General features: G+C 42.6%; 1 long non-coding RNA gene across 4 annotated transcripts in view; it reads left to right on the top strand.

Annotated features, from left to right (window-relative positions):
* Positions 1-22,012, top strand: part of LOC135412333 (uncharacterized) — a 153,718-nt gene that overhangs the window by 58,781 nt on the left and 72,925 nt on the right. For all 4 annotated transcript variants that reach the window (XR_010429587.1, XR_010429588.1, XR_010429586.1 and 1 more), the window contains one exon: positions 7,018-7,170. This is a non-coding gene — a long non-coding RNA (uncharacterized LOC135412333). The remainder of the gene's footprint in view (positions 1-7,017; positions 7,171-22,012) is intronic.

The following is a 22,012-nucleotide window of genomic DNA, read 5'->3' as shown; positions in this document are numbered from 1 at the left end:
CCCCCAGCCAGTTTAGGACTGGGACATCTCCCCTTTCAGGCTGGATATTGTCTCTGCTGGTCAAAGCCAGTCTCCTGCACCGTGGTTGGCCTCTCCCAGACCAAAGACCCTCATTTCTGCCAGGTTTGGGAGGGCAGAGTGAGCACAGAGAGCAGAGCTCAGTGTGTGCTCCTCGGGGTGTAACATCTGTGATATCCACTCTTGCCCTCGTTCAGTGAGTGCAGCTTCATTCCTAATTAAGAATTGCAGTAATCAGCCAAGAGGCTCATTGTGTGAAGTTGAGGATCCAAAATTATTTGTGAGTTCAGTTCAGATTCAATGGAATTTTTTTTTTCAGCCACCCCAGAAATGGTTCATTTCTACATTTTGCAACAAAGCGCTTTCATTTTGTAACAAATCTAATTTCCTCCTTAGAGTGTGAAATGGTAATTTTGTTTTGCTGTAAAGACTATTCTTGGGTTGATCCAAGCCACCAGTATTGTTGTGAGGTTTTTTTGAAGTTTGGTTGTCAGCTTGAAAAAATTAACTATTTGCATAGTTGGTTACATGAGACGGATCCAGAGCTCTGGAGCCGTATCTGGGATCCAGGTCTCTGCCAAGAAACGGGATTAACTGATGAGACTGGACAGACTCCCTGCATTTATTTTGCCCTGGGCAAAGTGATGTATCCAGTATGTGCCTTACAAAGCTTTGTCTCTGCTGGCTGTGGACGTAGAAAGGGGATGTTTAAGGTAATGGTTTGCTGCTTTGTTTCCAGCCAGTTTACAGTTTACTTTTATAACTTTTCTTTTGTGAGTATTTCTATAACGTTTTACAACTACTTCAGTTCTGCTTGGGTTTTATGGGTCAAAAAATGTACCAAATTCCAGCAAAGTGTGGGTTTTTTGTCTGGGGCCTCGAAGAGTATCTGAGCCAGTGCCCCTGAATAGCTGGAGGATTAGATGTTGTGTGTAACCTAGAAATGAGAGCAATCATGGCCTATTTATGAGATATTAACCCATCAGGAATCCCACTCCAAACAAATATGATTTATAAAGTGTTATTACGTTGCTGCCACAGCATCACCCGGCAACTCAATTAGAAAGGCACAAAAATGCTCTTTGAAAGCCCAGTTTGGTCACTGCAAAGGCAGTCCCTGTCAGTGGGGGGGAGGCCAAACTCGGTGGGAAGGGCTCCCTGAGCCAGGGGGGACCTTTCCCATGGAACACAAATCAAAATGCACCAGTCTGAGATCCAAAACCAGAGCAATTCCAGTGTGTGTGTGTTCCTTGGGTTTGCACCACTGCATTTCACACCTGAAGAGAAGTTTTCACTGTGGCTCAGCATTTATTTCATAGGAGAATTTGGCTTTAACCCTTGACCATCTGTGGCATCTCTCAGCCTAAAACAAAACTAAAATAAAATACCTTAGGCTGTTTCCTTGCCTTTCCCAATGCCCAAATGGTTTATACCTAAGGTAGCATTTTCATCTTCACACACAGATGTGTGTATATATATATATATACACACATATATATCTTTATCTATGTGTTCTTGGAGGTGCTTCAGCTTTTTGTTCCTTCTGCCCAGTCATTTGGAATTACTCTCTCAAGCTTTCTGTAATGTTGAGTCACTCTGTGCACCTCCTCTGGGCTTGTCAGATTTTGTTCTAGAAACAGATAATACTTGGCCAATTTTACACTCCTTTTAGCTTTGGTTCCATTACTTGCAAGTTCTCTTAAATTCCTGCCCACTAAAAGCAGACCCTTCCTAGTTTGGGTCTCTTTTGACTAGAATCTTGCCATTTCAGGATAATTTTTGAAGCCTTTACACAATAGCATTTTTTCTGGAGTTTCCTACATGGATCCTGCAGTCTGTTGACAAGTGCTGACCCAGAGCTACAGCTGCAAAAGGGTTTGCAAGGATAATTATGAGTATTTCCTTTTCATTCTTAGCATTGTCTGTGCTCTGTGAGCCCAGCCAGTGATAGTTTCAGCTACTACAGGCTCCACAAACATGTAGTAGTAGATCCTGTCATAGAAAGACAATTCTCATCTCACTTGTATTTTGCATTTTAGGCCCTTTGTGCCTTTTAGGGGTTAGACAATGATACCTGCCCATGTAGCAATGTTATCTTTCCCTTGGGCTTTTTTTTATACTGGCAATCTGGGGGGAGGAGATATTTCCAAAGGTCATCATGCAAGCTAATAAACTCCTTGAAATGAGATAAAATCCACATTTCTCTATGTAGTTTTTGTGTCTTGAACCAGGTCACTGCACAGTGTTTCTATTCCGAGGTGCCCCAAACACACAAGTCCTGTCCCCTTCACATTTCTGTTTTTCTCACTGTGTGCCTGGATATATTTATCTGCACCATTTTGGCCAAAAATACAACATCTTATTAAGGTGGAAGCTTATTTTACCCTTCTGCCACCCTGCCCTTTGTGCAGTCATCTGTACCTCACCCCACATTTGCTCCTCCTGAATGGCAGCAAGCGTGGTCCGTGCCGTTTGCTTACCCTTGGATTCTCTCTCGTGCCTTGGTGTGTCTTTTAATTAGATGCACTTCTGTTCTCTCATTGCTCATTAACCCTTTCTTTGGAGAAGCACTTTGCCTTAGCCCTGCAAACACCCTCTGGGTTTTTTTTCCAAAGTCAAGTCCATTTCCCTCAGTAACCTTGATTTCACCAGCTATCAGTTATACCACAAATAATTCAGCCTCTAATTAGTCCATCTGTTAACTATTCAAGTGCACATGACTTATCTTTATTATGTAACATAATGGTCAGTCCTCTTACCTGCTAGTGATATTTGGGTATGAAAAATATGTTTTCCTGCTTGTGACATTCCCACGTTGCCAATGTGCCCCCTATGGAATATACTGGAGATTACAGGGTTTTACACTCTGTGCCAAGGAAAGGGAGAAGGATTTCAACCTCTCTAAGAGTTTGTTTCTGCAATTGCTCTTGCTTCCAAGAAAGGGCAGAGGCTGTGTTGCTACTGCTTTTCTTTGCCAGATTTTCTTCAACTTAGAGAGGTTGATGCTAAAAAATTTTTATTGTTGTCATCCAGAGGACTAAACTTTATTATTGGTCATCAATGGGGCTGTGAAAAATGTTCCAAGTTTCTAAATTAATTTTCAAGCAGTTTTTTTTATTTCTTTTTTTTTTCCTACAACATTTATCATTATTTGAAGAACAAACTGTGTGTTCTGCAAGGTTGTGTTTAAGATTTGACTTTCCTGGGAAACAGGAGTGATTGTGGATAAACCTGTAGCAGCTTTACTGGACTGTGTCTGTTGTAATTGTACTCACAAGGGTTTATGGGATCAGCTCATTTTGACCCAGGAGAATGATCCCATGCCTGATAGTTCTTTATTATCACACAGTCTCCACAAAATGGGGAAAATGTATCTAGAGCCAGAAGAAAGTTCTCCTTTTGCAATCCTGAAAAGGTATCTTCTACAATTTTATTTAATGGACTCAGAACTGAGGTGAAACCATATGTTGTTGAAGGTCTCGTGGTTTCTCAACTCATGGAGAGATTTAAGCAACTCAGCCAGTGGTAAAAGGTTTCTGGAAAACTGTTTTCTGTGTAAAAACTCCCCTGTCATTGTTACAGTTCTGTTGCCTACCTTGCAAACTGTGAGTGAAAGCTGTACCTCTCCCCAGCTATTTGGGGTGTTGTCCTCAGAGTTCCACGTTCCTGTTACAAACCAGCCAACAGTTGTGGCATTATCTTGTTCAGTGTCATCTCCAAATCTCCTTTATTCCTTCTGCCACTCGCAGAGAGCCCCAAAAGTTCTTTAATGGGACAGAGCAGAATTAATGCCAAAGTTGAATGAGTTACAGCCGCTGCCACCTAATTAAAATGATTTTGTGCCAGTTGCTTTTGTTGGGCAGGTTCCACACATAATATGATTTTAATCCTGTTTATATGCACTCCTGGGACAGATTTGAGATCAGCACTGCCATTTAGGTGAGGTTAATCAAGCATGCTGCCTGCAGCCTTTGTTCCTCCGTGCTGTGGGAGGGGTGACCGGACCTGGGGGGATCCGGAGGGGCCGTTCCCTACAAACCCAACCACCAGAGTGTGGGATCATAACCCACCCCAGCCCTGCTGCCTCCTCCTGCCTGGGCCCTGCACCTGTGCAGCTGTTGGGATCCACAGAGTGGCTCAGAGTGAACAACCAGGTCGTCCTGGCAGCGGGGACGTGGCTGTGACAGAGGGTGGAAAACGAGTGGAAAATAATTACACCTTCCCTAAAAACAAACACTATTTTTTGTATTCTCCGTGCGTTTTATGTATATGTAAAGGACATTATGGCAAAATGAAAAAGACCCTCATAAAAATCCTTCTTGAAAAGTATTGTTGCTGACAGCCGTGACCTCTGTGAGTCTGCATGTTTACCCATAATTCATAATTAACAAAGACATTAGAACAGCCACTGGAGGATTCTGGGCTTTATTTCTTTCTAACTGGGCAGTACTAATGCTGGAAGTGCTCCCAATTCAGTGATTTAACATTTCAGGAAATCTTGGAGAGGCAGCAGAAGCCTCCTTATATAGTTCATACTCTGGGACTGTGGTTATACAGATATGGCTGAGATAATTATTCAGCTCTTGTTATTGCTATAGTTCTGCACCTGATCCCTGAGCCATTAGAGCACTCTGCAGGTTATTACAACTATCAAACATCAAGGTCTCTTTTCTAGTCTCTTGACTATGTGGTTATCATTTTACTTCTTTTAAACCCTCCATCTGCAGGAAAAGCTTCTCTGCTCTAACTTGGAGATCTGCTAACGCTTTTTTTTTATGACTTCCCAAATGAGGCCCTTTCCTTACCAGCACATTAACATAAAAATATGAACTTAGACTTTCTCTACTTGTGTTGTGTTTATTTTTTTCCCTCTTGTTCCTTTCTTTTTGGAGACACTATGCCCTTACTATGCTTTAATCTGGGTGGAGAAGGAGCACAGGGCGTTGGGGTCTTCACAACCATAAATCCCCTTGAAATCTCCCCAAGTGTTGGGGTGGGTTAAGTCAGGGGTGATTTTTAGCTGATACACTTTGCTTTACATTCATTTTTACCTCATTGCTGCTTTTCAAGCTGGATAAAAATTAAATGTGCCTTCAAATAAGGCTTTGACTCTGGCTGTACTTCAAGAGTCCTGACTTTGTGGGCTGTAGGTGAAAAACAACCCCAAAAGTACAATCAAAATCCTGTAGATCTGAATATCCCAGTCCTTCCTTTAGGTACTCAGTGTGCAGGCATTCCCTTGGATGATGTCTAGGATAACTTTGTGAGGGAAGAGCCTGGAGCAGACCTCTGTCAGGAGGGAAACCAGGGAGCTGCTGCTGCCTTATGCACCGGGGAGCTCAGCTTTTGGAAATCTGTGTTCTGCATTAGAGCAACAAAAGCCCTGCAAAAGGCATTCCATCAGCACCAGGCAAACTGCTGGGGAATCTAATCCACCCAGAGTCAGGGGCAGTCACCAACAGTATGGCAAAAGCAGGAAACATATGGTTGCCTTACTTAATATTGCTGTACTGTCGTCCCACAACATATCCCCCTAAATGGGCATTAGCTTTATGGGCACATCAGAAGGAGGTGGAATGCAGGAGAAAATAAAACCATCATGTATGTGGGGTTTTTTTGGTCTTTTTTTTTTTCCCCCCCATTTTTTTAAGCACAATGTGTAATCTCCCAGATATATAATTTATGTTCGACAGACGAATGAATGTATAATGCATATTATGCTATTTTTAAAATCATAGATATTAGCCAGTGTCTCAGGAAAGCTGTGGGTTTAGGTAATGAAAGCAAAGGGTAATTATGCTTTCACTGCTGCTTTACTTGTTCTCTGGTTATTCTTATGTATTTTTACTGCATGGCCTTGCATAAGAATAGCACTCTTGCACCAACTCTTTGTTAAGGTCTCTCAGCAGCAAAATTTAATATTTTGGCTTAAAAATACCCAGAGTTACCCAACTGTGATTTATATTCTATTAGTGTGACATTAAAATAAACAGGCTTTACCCATAGGCTGTTGGGAGGGTCTGGAATATTCTCTTACACTGGGACAGCTCTCTGAAATATATAGAGATATAAAGTAAAGATGTACCTGGCCAGTGGAACTGCTCAAAAATGGTAAAAATACACAGGGTTTAAGATTTAAATCATCCATTAATATTTTTTCCTATGTTTTTGGGAGCTACCAGAAAAGGCACATTTTAAATCTTTTTTTTTTCCAGGAGTCCACTGATTAAGCTTTAAAATGACTGTGGCTGACAAACTGTAAGAGCACATTCTTGGTGCCCACAACTCCAGCCAGCTCCAGTGCAGGCCTGAAGAGCCTTTCAACTTAAGGAGTTGTATTTAAAAAATAAGGTAAACATTCTTATCTTTCAGGTAGCAAATATAAATATGGCTAAACACACTGCACTGCCTGAGGAATTCCTCCCCAGTGCAACAGATGAAAGCACACAGCTAGGGAAATAAAGATAATTTTTACTTAGCTGAATATTGCTGGCTTTCTTACAGATAGATTAATTAGGAAGTGGGATCAAAACCATTTAGAGCAGAAAGAAAAGGCCTTGGGAGCAGCACTGAGGAGATAAGTGGTGTCACCCTTAATACAGAGTTGTTCTACAGAGCTTTCTCCTGTTTAAAATCAATGTGTACCTGCCACTTTAAAGCCACAGTTACAATTCCACGTGTACGTGCAAAAACTTGGACTTGCATCCTGCTGGATTTAGGACAGATGGAAGAATTGGCTTTGACCTCAGGATGAAATAATCAGCACCTCTTTTTCATTAATCCTTGCCTTTAAATAATAATAACTAGATTTATGATATTTATTAACCGATAACTTGCTTTGGAATGTGAGACCACATCCATCACAAGACGGGTCATGAACTAATTTTCAGGTATTTAATATTACACTATAAGTGGAACCTTGTTATGATGTTTCTCATAAAAGGTGAGTAATGGGGATTTGATAGAAATGGTTAATTATGCATTTTTACTTTATTTTAGGAACCTGCAGTAAAACTCATTGGAATGGCAGAGTTACACTGGTGTTGACCTACCGTGGGGCTCCTTTCTTCCCTGGGCCATCCTCCCTCCATCCTGCCTGGAGACACGGGATGGGAACGACACCCCGGGCGCTCCGGGACCTTCGGAGCAAAGGTGACTCCATTTCATGGTTTTCCTTTTACACACAGGGATACATTCCATGGTCATTCTGTGCCAGGGAGCAGGAGGGTGGGGTGGGCTGCTCCAGGAGAACCAGGAGCTGAGGGGCACAGCGAGGCTGGGAAGGGGGGTGAGCTCCCCAAAAAGGGCCTGATCCTGCAGCACCAGCACGAGCCAAGGGCACCTCTGGAAAGGAGATGGGAAGAGTCCATGTGCTGGGAAGGTAAGTGGGGATAACAACAGGTCACTGGGCTGAGCCCCAGCAAAGAGAGCAGTCAGCTCAGGGCAGGAAGGTGGGTTAGCTCAGGATCATCCAGGTATGTGGCCAGGCACCAGCACACTTGTGGCTGAGGACAAGGGCTGCACCTCCTGAGCTCAAATGCAGCTTCTAGAGAAAGAGCCAAGAGGAGAAAGCCCTGGCAAGGCTCCTCACACCCAGCTCTTCCTCACACAGCTCCTGACCCACACTGCATAGCTGCAGGGTGTCAGGGATGGCCTTGGGCCTGAGGCTCAGGGGCTGCATGTGCAGGGAAGCACACGTGGAAGTATGGGAATATATGGTTGGTCTTTTGGAGAAATGTGACAGCTAAACAATAAATTCTTAGTTTCCTGGTTTGTAGTGTCTAAGCCTAACACTGACCCCACAAACTTCAAATGAAAGGTGAATTGCATTGCTTAAGTTTCACGGTGTCTTTGTGGACTTAGGCACACCGGCACCTCCACAGCCAGTGGGGAACGAGCAACAGATTCCTTGCAAATGGTTTAGGAATGTATTGCTTTGAAAAATTGCTGACTAACATGTCCAGGACTCATTGCTGCCTAGGCACATACCAGCCACAGAAAGGAAAGATATACATGTGCTTTTAACAGATCTTTTCTAGGACTGTGCTCTGTGTTATTCAGAACTTGTATCAGGTTTCCTGTGAGTTGTGCAGATGCTCTCGAGGGCTGGACTAAGCCTGTGATTTCTCAGTTCAAGAAAGTAACAAGTGTTAAAACTTAGTGGGAAAAGGCATCTACTTTACTGCATGGAAACTCTTCAGAAGACGTGTTTTGGTGTTAGTTTTCCCAATGGATGAGTGTGTGAATGTTGGCAAAATCAGAGTGCAAGGGAAATGTTTCAGGCTATCAAGAAAAAGTTAAGAGAATACATAACAAAACAGTGCTTATATATATTTATCCCTCCATGTATCCCCTCTCTGGTCTGGAGGTCTGACCCATATTTCTCCTGATGACAAAAGGGATTATGATTTCCTTGATAAAGGGGTGGGTTGAGCACTCAACAAATTATTAACATACAAATATGATACCAGCAATAAAAAGATCTAATTTGTAGGTCATGAAAGCCACCACTCCTGCAGGGTTGAGGAATCTCAGCTGAGATGCAGTGGCATGGCCACCACAAAACCAAAATGAAGAATTGGCCACATCCTTCACTTGCTCCACTGCAACTGTGTTTGCAGCAAGTATTTCATGTAAACTCCCCCTCTGCCTGGACCTTGGGTAATGAGGGAACAGTAGATGTACTTCTTGATGATTCTTAGGTTCTTGTTGATTCCTATTGAAGCTATACCCTAATGTCCACTGCTTTTCTCATCTTTCTGACAGATTTGGAGCTACACCTTTTTTTTTCCTCCCACAGAAAATAGGTTTTAAAGAAGCGAGGTTGGATTTAACTTTTTATTCTTGCCTAGTAGTCACTTGCCAATGTTGAAAGTCTCTATTCCTCCTCTCTTTTAATGCATGCACGTCACTGGTGCTTAGGTGTGAAGTGATATATCCTTTTCCATTGATCTAAGTCTCCTTCACTGAGAGGGATTTCTTCTTCTCTCTCTTTTTTTTTTCTTTTTTTTTGTCTTAAATAAATCTTAGTGAAGCAAAGTAACACTGCAGGTCAGTCCTGCAGGCCCACCCTGGTCCCGGTGTAGCCGCTGCTGCAGAGCGTGGAAAGTTGCTGGCACAGGATTGCAAAGTGACTCTGCAGGGGCTGGATGACTTCCAGCCAGCAATGAACCACAGCCAAGAAATGCCAATATGGATAATGCAAACAAGAGAGATTTGGGGCACATTTCGATTTAACCATCTGATTTAATTGACAGAATAAATGCACCTGTCATCGGGTAATATTCTTGTGATTAGTTTTGGCTGTGCTGATGAAACGATGTTAAAAGAATGTCAGAACAACCTGTCCTGGGACTCCTACAGGCAGTTTCAAGCTAAGGAAGGTCAGTTTTCAGCTAGATAAAAGATTCAGGATTATTCCTCCTCTCTTTTCCTGGTTTGTGATTGCAGGTGTCTTTTACTCAGACACAGGACAATTTATCCTGCGTGTTTTCCCCCTGCAGCCATAACAAAAGGAGTCCTCAGGTCTAAACAAGCACAAGTGAAGCAATGGTCTGGTTTTTACAGGCTTTAAGGCCAGTCTGTGTTCGGAAGGGGGGCATTCACAGGGGCACCTTTAGCCCATTTGTCCCTCAGAGTCAGTGGGATTTGTGGAAATGGCACCTCTTTTAAGAGGTGTGGAGGGCACCAGAGCCTTTTGCTTCCCCAAGGAGCTGGTTAGGAAGGAAAAGAGACTGGCACCTGCAGCCTGTGGCCATACCCACCTCCAGGGCACCTCTGCACCAGGAAGCAGGAGTTGGTTATGGAGCACCAGGACCTCCCTTTGGCCGGGACAAGTGACGTCTTCTGAGCCATCTCAGTGGATGTAAAGGTAGGACATGGGTTAAAGTTGTCTCTATTGTTACTGCCTGTGATGGGTTGTCTGTATGTTCAAGCTGTTGGTGTATGATAAGGAAAAAGTCTTGGTCTGAATTGGCAAGGTGGACAAAGGTTTGGAGAGAAAAGACAGTGAGGGTCTTCATTTCATGAGGGAATTGTTCTGCTGGAGGGGAAAGGGCCCTGAGAAAGAATTACCCCTCCTGCACGAGCAGTTTAACAGCAATTCCAGCTCCTCCCCAGTACCTGCTGCACAAACTCAGGTTGCCACGTTGCGTGAAGGGGCCGTGACCACATGGCTGCACATCCCTGGGTACAGATGGAGCCACATCTGTCCCTGTTGCAAAGGGGGAAATTGAGGACAAGGCAATTGGATGCCTTGCCAGAGGTCACAGCTGAGGGCTGGGACAGCACAGGGAATGAATCTAAATTCCTTCAGGCCCAGGGCCTTATCCAGCAAACACAGCTTCTGTTAATAACAGAGAAATGAAACTTTGATTCAGCACCACTTCTAGTGGTGCGTGATCTTCATTTTGGTGAACTTAAGAGCTTCAAGTTGGTATTTATTGGGTTTAAGTGAGGATGTTATACAGAGAAAGGAATTTGAATGACAAACCTGAAATTCTTGTTGAAAACCTAAATGTACTGTCAGGACAACCCTCCCCCATGGGCAGTGAGCACAGACCACCCAAACCCTTTCCAGTGAAGTTACACACTTGGATAATCCACTTCTGGGGAAAGGGAAAAACTTCTGCATCTGCTTCACACTGAGATGGCTGAAGTAGCAGTGCCAGACAGGGATTTTGACTGGATAAATAAATTCAACATTTGAATGTGTTTGTGTGCTGAGATATAATTTGAGAAAAAACAAATTGCTTCTGATTGACAAGTTACAAGTGGAGGGGAGGGAAATGTAAGTTAACTTTCTCATGAACAGGATTGCAGAGCCAAAGTGGAACAAAATGGAAAATAACTTTAGTTGAAAGAAAGGTTTTGTTACTAAGTCCACAGGAGTGAGATTGAAGTGGTGGAACTTGCCCCATGTAGAGCCAGGGCAAAGATTTAGGTGCCATCGAGTTGTGTGTTGTGTGGGCTTTGAGACCACGCTGCTTTATTGCACAGGAGTGAGTTCTATCCAGAGAGCAGAGCTGCTGTACAAGTCCTCTTGGAGGTGCTATATTTTCTCTTTTCTCAGTGTTCTAAGCACAAACACACATGGGCTTCCAGACAGCACTGAAGAACTGCTTAAGGGACACACAGTTAACCAGGAATTTTGCATGTGCTTTCACCCTCACCCTCTTGAATAGGAGATTAAATAAAGACTGCCATGTAGACACCAAATAATGAAACAAGTTATTAGTGACCAGGTACTGGAGGTGCTCCCAGTCTGCTCCTCCCAGGGGGATGCTGGTTGGTAACACCCCAGACAGAACCTGCTTTTGGTGCTGAGGGTGGTGTTAAAAACAATTCTGAATCCCATTTGTGGCTCTGTTACAGGAGTCTGCTTTTGTAGTAAATGTCTTCAAGTGCAGCACTGATGGAACAAAGATTAAGGGATGTGTATTTATATCTGTGATAATGTTTAGTCCAAACAGGCCTCCTGCGTGTTCCTGGCATGTTATCCAGGTCTGGGCACAGGGAAGGTCCCTGCTTAGGGCAGATGTGAACTTCTGTGCTCTTCTGCACAGCTTTATTCCCATTGGTACCAATGGAAAAACTCCTTTTATTATGTAACACCAGTGTGAAGATGCCATTTTTTCAGGAATCACTTATTCTTGGTCAGTGCCAGTGCTCCATCAAGCAAATTTCTCCTTTTAGGGAGCTTGTCTTAACACTTTATTAACACTTTATTTTCCGTGATGCTGCCTCCCTTTGTATGTCCACTTACAGAGCATTGGAAATATTCAGCTGCAGAGATATTTTCTTAACAAGAGATATCTCTTAACAAGAGAAGAATGTTTATCAGGTGTAATTGTATTGATTTCAGGGAAAGTATGTAAGGCAGGGGCTCTAAGACTTCATAGCAACTCAGAAAAATGGGTCTGTGCATATTTTAGACTTCAGTTTGTCAGATTAAACACATTAAAATTCTATGAGAGAAGAAACACTAAAATATCACTGTAAAATGAATGCAGCAGATTGTGCCATGGACAAGGCTCACAGGAAGAGAGGGGAGAAAGCAAAAACAAGTTTGAAACTTCCCTGTGATTGGAAGTGTGGCTGCTTTAACTCCTTCACCTTGAGCTTTGAAAATAAAATTCTAAGTTAGCATGAGAAGTGGGGAGGCTGAGGGATATGTGGTATTATTTAGAAATAGGTTGTAGCTTGTAAACCTGGGGAGCTGGGGGGTTTCCAGTTTTTGGCATTGAAGAGAGAAGACTACCTTAATTTGGTTTGGAAAGTAAAATTGTTCGGGAAATAAAATGCAAATGGTTTTTGACATGAAATGCTTTCATGACAAAAAGTTCTGTTCCTGCTGCTGGCCCAGCTTTAAGTTCCAGTGAATGCTTGAGTAGGTGTGTCCTAGGAGACAGCAGCTTTTCCTGTGGTTTTTAAGCACTCCTGAAGTGTTCCAAGTGTCCTTCGAGCAAAGCCTTTGTGGGTGGTGGCTGTGGGACAGGAGCACTTCCCTACATGGGTTTCCTCTGCTTCCCCTCATTCCCCAGCTTCCCTGTTGGTGTGAACAACTCCCTTTTGCAGGGAGGCATCTGAGGCAACCTGGGAAGCTGGAAGAACCTTCTTCCTCTGGAGAAAAACCCAGAGCATTTGGAGAGAGAAAAGACAAGTTGAAGCAATATATATTTTATTCCGCTCTGTTCCTACAGAGGGTATAGGAAAAACAAAGTGACTTTTGATCCCAAGAACCGAAGTCTAGTGTAGAGTAACCAGGTTCAAAATCTATTAAGATAATGAGCAGTGTGCCTGCTGTCCTGGAGGTGGCTTTGGCACTAAGTCTTCATATTAATTCCCAGTTCCCATACAGTTATCCCACCGCATCATTAAACCTCACAGGAAATGCAAATACCCGTTGCCTGTCATTATTCAATGAAAATATTGTTTAACATTTGCAGTGTATACACAAGCCATTATAAAACTCAGTGGTGCATGCTCAGAAGCAAAATGTATTACTGTAGATATCAGTAGATAACTATTTATAATTAATCCTGTAGGAATAGCAGTTCTAACAGTAAGAAACATCTAAACTAAATGGAGGGTGAAAACGCCTTAAGTTATTTCCACGGCTGTTTAGGTTACTGCTTTGGTCATTTCAGGGTCAGCCTTCACTTCACAGCAAGAGAAATGGGCTGGCATTCATTGCCCAGCAAATAGGAAATATTCAGAGAGGGGCTGAGTCTTAGACCACGATCTGGTTTTTGGTAATTTGGATAAAAAATGTTCAGTTTAGGTTTGCCTGATGTATAGATAAAGCAGCTTTTTTTGCAGCAAACCCTGCCATAGAAAGAGTGTGGCTGAGCTGCAGTTTAAAGCTAACCCAGCCCTGCAGACGTGCCTGTCACAGGTGTTTCAATCAGTTCTTCCAAAGGAAGAATTTTTAATTCTTCTTAATATTGCCATCAGCAGCCGGGGAGAGCCCTCATTTCCGACCATTAGCGTGGCTTCCACCTGCAGGACATGACAAATGGCCTGACGTGAGCTCCTAAGTGAGCTTCCGGAGAAATGACTCCATAAGTGATTTTTAGCAGGAGAACACCTCCCATTAATGACATTCCTGGTCATCCTGCCTCTCATACCTCCACTGGCCCCTCTGCTGCTGTCTCCTCCCGTGGGCTCTGCCACAGCACATTCCTCCCCTTCTCAGGGCCTTTTACACCTACTTCCTGGGAACTCAGAGTTCCCCAGCCAGGGCTGAGGCACCTTTCCTAAAAGTAGGGGACATTTGTTAGAAATACGGAAATTATTAACCCCAAAATACTGTCATATATTTCTGCACGAGGGCTGGGGCGTGATCTTTTCCAGGGGGATACCTCACATTGTGAACACCCACACATATATATGTGTATATATGTAACATGCATTTATTATACATGTGGTTAGGGGGTTTTTGTTTGTTTGTTTGGGTTTTGGGTGGGTGTTTTGTTTTTGTTTTTAAAAGAGTCTTGTTTCTAAGCTAATTTGCTTCCTGGCCCTTTGCAGTTGATTATTCAGACTTAACATTTCTCTCTGTCTCTCTCTCTTTTAATGTAAATGATATTTCTTCCATTTAAACTTGAAACCTATCAGGGATGTGAACACACTCTTTGCTGTCAGTCTCTGGAGTTTTAGGACAGAACTCCAGGCTTGGCCTAAAAGCCTTTCCAGACATAGAGGGGAAAACCACAAATGAAAAATGAGTTAAACTCCTACACATCCCCACGGATGCCCTAGAAAATGTTAGGATAGCAGTAAACTTACAAAAATGGCAAAATGACTTTTCACAGGATCAATCAAGCTGGAAAAGACCTCTGAGATCACTGAGTCCAACCCTTGTCCAAACACCCCCTTGTCCCCCAGCCCAGAGCACTGAGAGCCACCTCCAGTTGTTCCTTGGACACCTCCAGGGATGGGGACTCCAGACCTCCCTGGGCAGCCCCTTCCAGTGCTCAACAACCCTTTCCATGAAGGAATTCCTCCTGATGTCCAACATGTTGGGTTTATCTTGAGTATGTCCCAATAGCTCAAAGCTGTGCTCAATATTCCATAGATAGTCCATATTCCATCAATATTCCATATTGAAGTATTGATGAAGCAGAATTATGTGAGCTGCCTGAGCTCATCTTAGGTGGTTTTAGGATTTAAAAATACAGAATCCCAATAATTAGGGATATGCTCCCGTGGAAACTCCTATTTCAGACAGAGCACTCCAAATCACAGTGAAATCGTGGGCAGAAAAGTAGTTCTGCAGGTACTTGCTAGGACAGGATTAGAGGAAGATGATGCCCTTCATCCAGTAGACATTTGTCCTCCATGGAACCAGAAATCTTGGAAAACTTTCCAGCTGACTTCTGATGTGCACCAGCCATTCCTGCTCTCCTCAAAGAACCTTGCCAAGCCCTTAAAATCTGTCCAAATCACAGCACCCTGGGAAAAATTCTTTCCTGTTTTATTGTTGAGCTGACACCTTTTCCAGAAAAAGCTCAGATCTGAATGCATAGATATAACCTGTAGTAACTCCACACCCTTGTTTACAGCAGATTATCCAACAGTTAAATGCAGGAATTGGAGCTGAGAGAGGGGGGAAAATACAGCGCAGTGTTTTTAATTTGGCAAAAATAACAAAGAAAAATAAAAGTATTTCCTATCCTTAAACCTGTATTGAAGGAAAACTATTTGCTAAAAATGGAAACAGTTTTCTGTGAGCTGTACCTGATGTGCTTTTGGGACACAGAGCACGAGAAAGTCGTGATTCCCCCCTCCACAGCCATCAACCAGCTGATCCCCCTCCAGAGCCTAAAGCACCCCTTAAACCTATTTGTTTGCACAGCTCAGGGAAGGCAACAAGAACAATTTATTTGACTGAATTAATATATATGATTCCATTACGGTTTTGGTGCCCTGAAGGATGGCACACAGGGGCTTTGTGTGACCTTTCCTTTAATGTTCCAGGAGTTTGGAAGTGACATTAAGAAGTGATCAGTGGGAATTGTCTTAAGGATGCCACCCACCCTTCTAAATGAGGGTGTTCTGTGAGACCAGACCTTAAGGGTTGATTTGATTTTTAAAGTGGTCTTGCCGGATAAGAAAACCAGAAAACCATGTGAGTTATATCTGATTTACATACCAAAAAATCCCCCGAAACAGCAAAACCATGAACCTCAATTCCACACCCTCCTTAAAAAAAAAGGAAAGAAAGAAAAAAAAAAAGGAAAGAAAAAAAAGGAAAGAAAAAAAAAAAGAGCAATTGATTCTGTCGCAATTCTGATCTCATAATATCAAATATAACACTAGAAAACAGAATATCTCGTTTTGGAATCAGCTCCCATGGTTACAAATGCTCTGAAGTGATGTTGAGGATAGACCAAACATCCAGTTAATGTTACACCCATCATCATCCCATTAACATTTGCCTGATATTATTAGTGTAACTCTCAGGGATTTTTTTTTCCCTGTTTCTGTCATTCATATTAAATTATGTTCTCACTTGCCTGCCTTTAGTAGCTAACTTTGTACTCTGCAAACAATTTATTATGCCAGCAGAGCAAAGCTGATGGATCTGTGTGCGGGACAGACTCTGCAGCATTCGTGTCAATTATATTATATTAGGGCTTTCCATTAATTTGGTCTTCTAACTTCATGAAACACTAGAAGGCAGATTCATCTTTCCCCTGATGTAATTGTATTGATTTCAGTGGTGCTATTACCCAGGGAAAGAGCAATAAATGACAGGAAATTCTGGCCCCAGAGTTTTCCCAGCCTGAATTTTGTTCCCGAGGTGTTGCTGGACACGATTGTTATTGTTTGGTTATTTACAGACCTTTTCTTCCTGTGGTCACGGTGATCTGTGACTTCTGTCATTAGGCAAATTGCATAATCCTGTTGGACATGAGTTTTCAGTAATGCAGCATTTGGTTCTAGAGTGACAATCTCATTTTGTCAGCAAATCTGTGTTATACTGCACAAGCCATTTGTATTCCAAGGTATTCTCTTAATAGACTCTCTCAGATGTGATGCACCTTCCTCGCTCACATAATCCTGTTACAAACAATCTCTACATTAAAATACTTCCTCATGCATATTATTTGGATCCCAAGAAGGAATTTGTTATGAGGGAGATGAGCTGTAGTGGCATCTCATTGTTCAGTTTCTTCTATGATTTACCCTGGTTTTAATAGAAATAGCAGAATTCCTTATTATCCATAACTAGTTTATTTGTTTTAGAATAACTGCATAATTATGAATGAGGTGCTCTGATAATTTTTTTCCTGTTTGCTGTTGTATTAGTTGAGTTGCACTATGATTTTTACTTAGTTTTTCTGATTTTTACTGTAGATTTTCTACAGATACATTTTCTGCACATCCTGTACATTCTACAGATACATCAACTAGTACATAAGATTAACTTCCAATATGTATTTAGTCAAAAAATACAATAACAGATATTGGTGTAGTGGAAAAAGCAATCTGCAAGTGTGAAGGTGGACTGGCTAATGATTAGAATAGAAGGAATAATGGTTATTTTTATGGGCTTATAACTTCAGGCACCTTATAAATACAGAAAGGAGACATCTCCTCTAAAGGCTGGAGGCTCCTGCCCTTTGCTTTGACATGGGGCTCATTGCAGGTGGGTGGAATAAGTGCAGCATCACTCTCTCCCTCTGCAAACACGTTTGGGGGGGAGATCTGCAGGCAGAGGAGTGAGTTTTGTAGCACTGGGAAATCTCCTTGTATGAAAGCACGGGGAAAAATGTAAAATACACAGGTAGAGAATTGCTGGTGAAATTGGTTTGCTCCTCTGCAAACTTACACCCCTTTAAAACATGAGAAATCCTTGGAATGTGGGGAGCTGGGAGGTGTCAAACTCATCAGTGACCGGGAGGTGTGGGTGGGTTCCTGCTTTCCATTTGTGCAAACCACTGTAAAGTAAATAAACAAACAAACAAAGCTGAGCAAGTAGATTTTAGGGAATGCTGGTGTGGGAAAAGGGTGCCAGGATCAAGTATTTCATTCCCAAATGTAGCCTTTGCAGGGCAAAGGAAAAAAAACCTCGAGCTGACAAAAATCCCTGCAACCATCTAATAAAAGTGAAAGTGGGAAAAATTGCTTGAAAGTAGAGTCAAAACAGCAGGTAAGAGGCAGAATCACAAACAGACTAAAATGCTGCAAATTCCAGACAACACCTGAGAGGAGATTACAGTGTCAGGACAATGGCATCACACACTGAAAACGGTGTTTAAACTGCATTCTAGAAGCACTCTTGCTACACTGCAGTTACACTTAACAGGAAAGTTTTTATTTTATTTTTGCATGTGTCCTGAGTGTGAGATGAATGCATCGGAAAATGAATACAGCATCTAAAAATTGGCTTTAAAAAATATTACAATGGCACATATATTTAAAAAAAAAAATAAATCACCGGTTCCCACATTTTGAAAAATTGAGTATTTAGAGTATGATAAATGGTAATCTGACTTTTCATTTTTGCTAGCCCAGCTGTACACCAACTGAAGAATTCATATAAATAGTTGAGGTGGATGGCCTGTGGATATTGTACACAAATAGGCTTTCTTAAAATATCTCTTTGCCACCATCAGTGATGCCTACTTAGAATAAACTGACCTCCAGGCTTCTAGCACTACAACTGAAATGGATTTTTTTTTTTCTTTTTAATTTACTTCTGAGGGGGGAAAAAAAAAGAAACCCAAAAAAACCCCTCAACAAATTCCAGCCTTCAGATCATTGTTATTACATGAGGAATGTTTGCTGCGTGAAATACATTCACAGATGGTCCCTAAACATAAGCAGCACATACTGTGTATACAAGATAAGTCATTATTTAGTTTCTCTGGGTTTTCACATTTAACCTGTTAGGGAGGGAAAATAAAAAAGAAAGATGCCAAAAAAAAAAAAATCCCTCTTCATGTTCAGATGCTCCAGCCCAAATGATCCTTTGTGCAGCTGCTGTCTGACTCCTCAGCTCCCAGGGCTTTGGGAGGGAATGGAGCTGGTTTGATAAAAGCTGGGTGACAAATGTACAGTTAGGCATGATTTTAGAATTCCTTTTCTTAGGAAGTTCGCTCTGTCATGTCCAGGCCAGTGTGAGATCCGACAGGGGTCGAGGACCTCACGCAGGCTCCGGAGATGGATGGCCAGGAAGGCACGATCCTGCTAATCATCTTCCCAGCAGTCCTTGTAATTGTGTGCCAATCACACACCCTTAGAGAATTCCACTGATTTCTTGGGGATACTTCTGGAATACCCTGCAGAACATGTGCCTGTTGGGTTGCAGGGGAATGCAGGCAAGTCAGTGCTTTGTGAGCAGGAGCAAAGGCCACTGGTCTGGGGTCTCTGCTCTGGGGGCCCCTTTCACACACACACAGCTTTGTTGGACGCTGGAACTTCACACTCAAAGGACTCGAAAAGAGTGGTGGGAGCTGCTGAGCACACACATCACCTGTGTCTGGGCAAATTCCAGATTCCACATCCGTCTGCCTGGTTTTCATGGTGTGCCCAAAGATAACTCCAGTTACCAACTGGCTGTGTGTGGGACTGGTGTGGAAATCTGGGAAACTCAAAGCAGCAGAGTGGATGCAGACACATCATTCTTCCCTGGCACTAGGGCTGTAACCATAGCCGGGCCCCTTTCCCCATCAGCATCAGCGCTCCATTCATCGGCATCCCGGGAGGTCATGGATGCACTGATGGGGAACAGAGTCCCACACAAAGGACACTGACTCACAGCCTTATCTCTGCGCTCTCTTTTCAGGCCTCTTTTGGATCCCAGGAAGTTTGTTAGCTATTAATTTCTGGTTTACATAATTTTATTTCTTCTTCTCGAAGGTATAAAGGTGGGAATATTTTTCATTTAGTGCATTAAACTCAAGTTCTACGTAAGCATTTCAAAGGAGAAATGGAATGAGGTTGTATTGCTAAGCAAGAAATCAAATTTAGATAGGCATAAATCTAGAGAGGAAGAATTAGCCAGCAAAGCTAAATGGATTTCTTCTTCATGTGAGTTTACTGGGAATCAAATGTACAACCCTTCCTTCAAGTTCTGTGAGAAGGGGAGGAGAGGATCAGCTCCCAAAACTTCCTCCTGCACCTGTGGGTGAGGCTCTGCACTAGATCAGTAACAGTGAATGAACCAGTGGAATAGAGATTATGCACCCAGACCTACAGCTCAAACTGGGGCTAATCCTTAATTAGAGCTTTTCAAAAGTAGAAAAAAAGAAAAAAAAACCTTGTTTGTTTTTAAAGTACTTTTTTCTTAGTTCTGCATCTTCTGATTTCCAAGAGGCATGGAGGCAGGAATGCTGAAAATACAGTAATAAATACTAATCTTATACATAAGAAACATATTTTGGATTGCATTGAAGGTCCTGTTCTTTTGGAATTGTCAGCTCTGATCTGCAGGCACCCAAAATTTCCAACTCTGTAGATAAATATCTGTGTTTGTGAGAAGTACTTGGTGCTTTTCTGGTCAGAATGAACCACCAAGCTTTCTCCATTGCTACACAGCTTGTGGTGTGGATCTCCCAGGTTTTGTTACAACTTTATTAAATCCTCTATTTTTTAAAAAGATTACTGATTTGTAACTCTCACTTAGTGTTCACTCTTCCTCCACTCCAAGAAATCACTAAAGCACATTCTTAATTGGCTACACTCAGCTGGATTAACCTCCTGTTTAAATGTGAAAAATGGGTGTTTCTGGGTTGGGGTCTGTGGGGCAACTGGGTGAGCAAGGGCTGTAAGAGAGGGTGTAACACAGGATCTCCAGTTTGGGATTTGAAAGTTAGCGGTGCTGGAATTTCCATTAATTAAAATGTATTAATGTATGTCCATATCGTGTAATATTGGGGAGGGGGAACGAAGTGGAGATGGATGGTTTGGTTTGCTTTAATTGGAGGACATAAAGCTGACTTCTGGCTTTGGGGAAGATGAGATGCATGGGGTGAAAACAAAGGATATGATCCTGCTGAAAGCTTGTGCCACAGTCTGTCCAGATGGGTCTGGATGCTAGAGGAAGCTTTCAGCAAAAAGGCTGTTCATACTCTGATGTGGCATAGTCATGTTATTTTCCTTCATGGTTCTTGATAATTTGAGTGTGTGGCTCTCAGAACAATCATATTTTGCCGAATAAAATTAAAACAGCTCTAAAAATTACCACTGCAAAATGGGAGGCACCGAGTCTCTAAAAGATGTAGGCACTTGAATTTCCAAAGCCAACCTGAGAAGGAAATGTGTGCTGGCTTTGTTATGGTGTAGAACATACAACTTAATATTGAATTCTCATCAATCTGTGTGATGCTTAGAATGTCCCAGATTATGTGAAATGGAACAAAACCTCTCTTTGCTAACATTTTTTCTTATTTCCTTGCACACTGTTTTGCTCTATTGTGCGTTGAGGCTGAGGGAAGGCAAGTCCTTCCTACGGACTAAGTGGGCTCTGCTGTTCAGGTTTGGGTGATGTAAATCAATGTATGTGTTCAGAACCTTTCCAGCTGAGGGTATGGCTTTCTCTCCAGCGTGGCTTTTGTGATATGGAATTAGAAATTGCCTTTTCCCTTCCCATTTATTGTACGTGCTCTTCTGTAGAGTAGCCGTTCTGTTCCACGTTTCCAGAGGAATTTGGGTCATTGTTTACTTGTGGCTTCATTAAATAATGTCCAGTAGGCACCAATTTCCATCGTCAACCTTTGAATATCAAACACACTATTATAATAGTCTTTGAAAGCACTGCATGTAGCACAGAAACCTGAGAGACGCCGGAGCAGCTCTAGTCAAGTTATAAAAAGAGCACAACCATCGCTGCCTGAAAGAAGGAACGTGTGGGGAGATCGAGGGCATTGCCATGACAATTCCGACCGGCGGCTCTTTGTTCTTCCCGCGCTCCGACATAGACTTTCTTGTTCCAACATCAGGCGCAGATGATGATTATGAGGAGCCGTGCTTGTTGTGGAGAATACACGGCCAAACACCTCTTCTTCTGTTTGTTGGAGCCACAAAATACGTGGCCAACGGAGCCTAATTTGAATGAAATTTTCTGGGCTCACAGAGGTTGGTGTGAAGTAAGGAACGCTCTACTCTGACCTCTGTAGCCTCTCTACAGAGAGCTTAATAGAGAAATGTTTTAAATTACAGTATGTTCCAATTACTGTACATTTATGGGACGGTGTGAGCTCCCTCTACGGGCTAATTTAACGTCTGCAAATCCCAATAATTCCTTTTTGTAACAAAGCCTCTGTGTAGCCTCGTGGATAAGGTGCCTGCCTAAGGTTTCTAAGGTTGTGCTCTTTTGAGCGTGTGCAAGATGGCTGCCACAGAAGTGTTTGAAGCTGCCGCGTTTGAAGCTGCCGCGTGTGTTTGAAGCTGCCGCATTTGAAGCTGCCAGGTTTGAAGCTGCCGCGTGTGTTTGAAGCCGGCGCGTTTGATGTTGCTGAGTACGTTTGTAAATTTGAGGCAG

Source organism: Pseudopipra pipra, chromosome 3 (genome assembly GCF_036250125.1).
Source record: "Pseudopipra pipra isolate bDixPip1 chromosome 3, bDixPip1.hap1, whole genome shotgun sequence".
Classification (NCBI taxonomy): domain Eukaryota; kingdom Metazoa; phylum Chordata; class Aves; order Passeriformes; family Pipridae; genus Pseudopipra; species Pseudopipra pipra.
The sequence above is the reverse complement of the archived record's forward strand: the minus strand, read 5'-3'. Positions and strand labels throughout refer to the sequence as shown.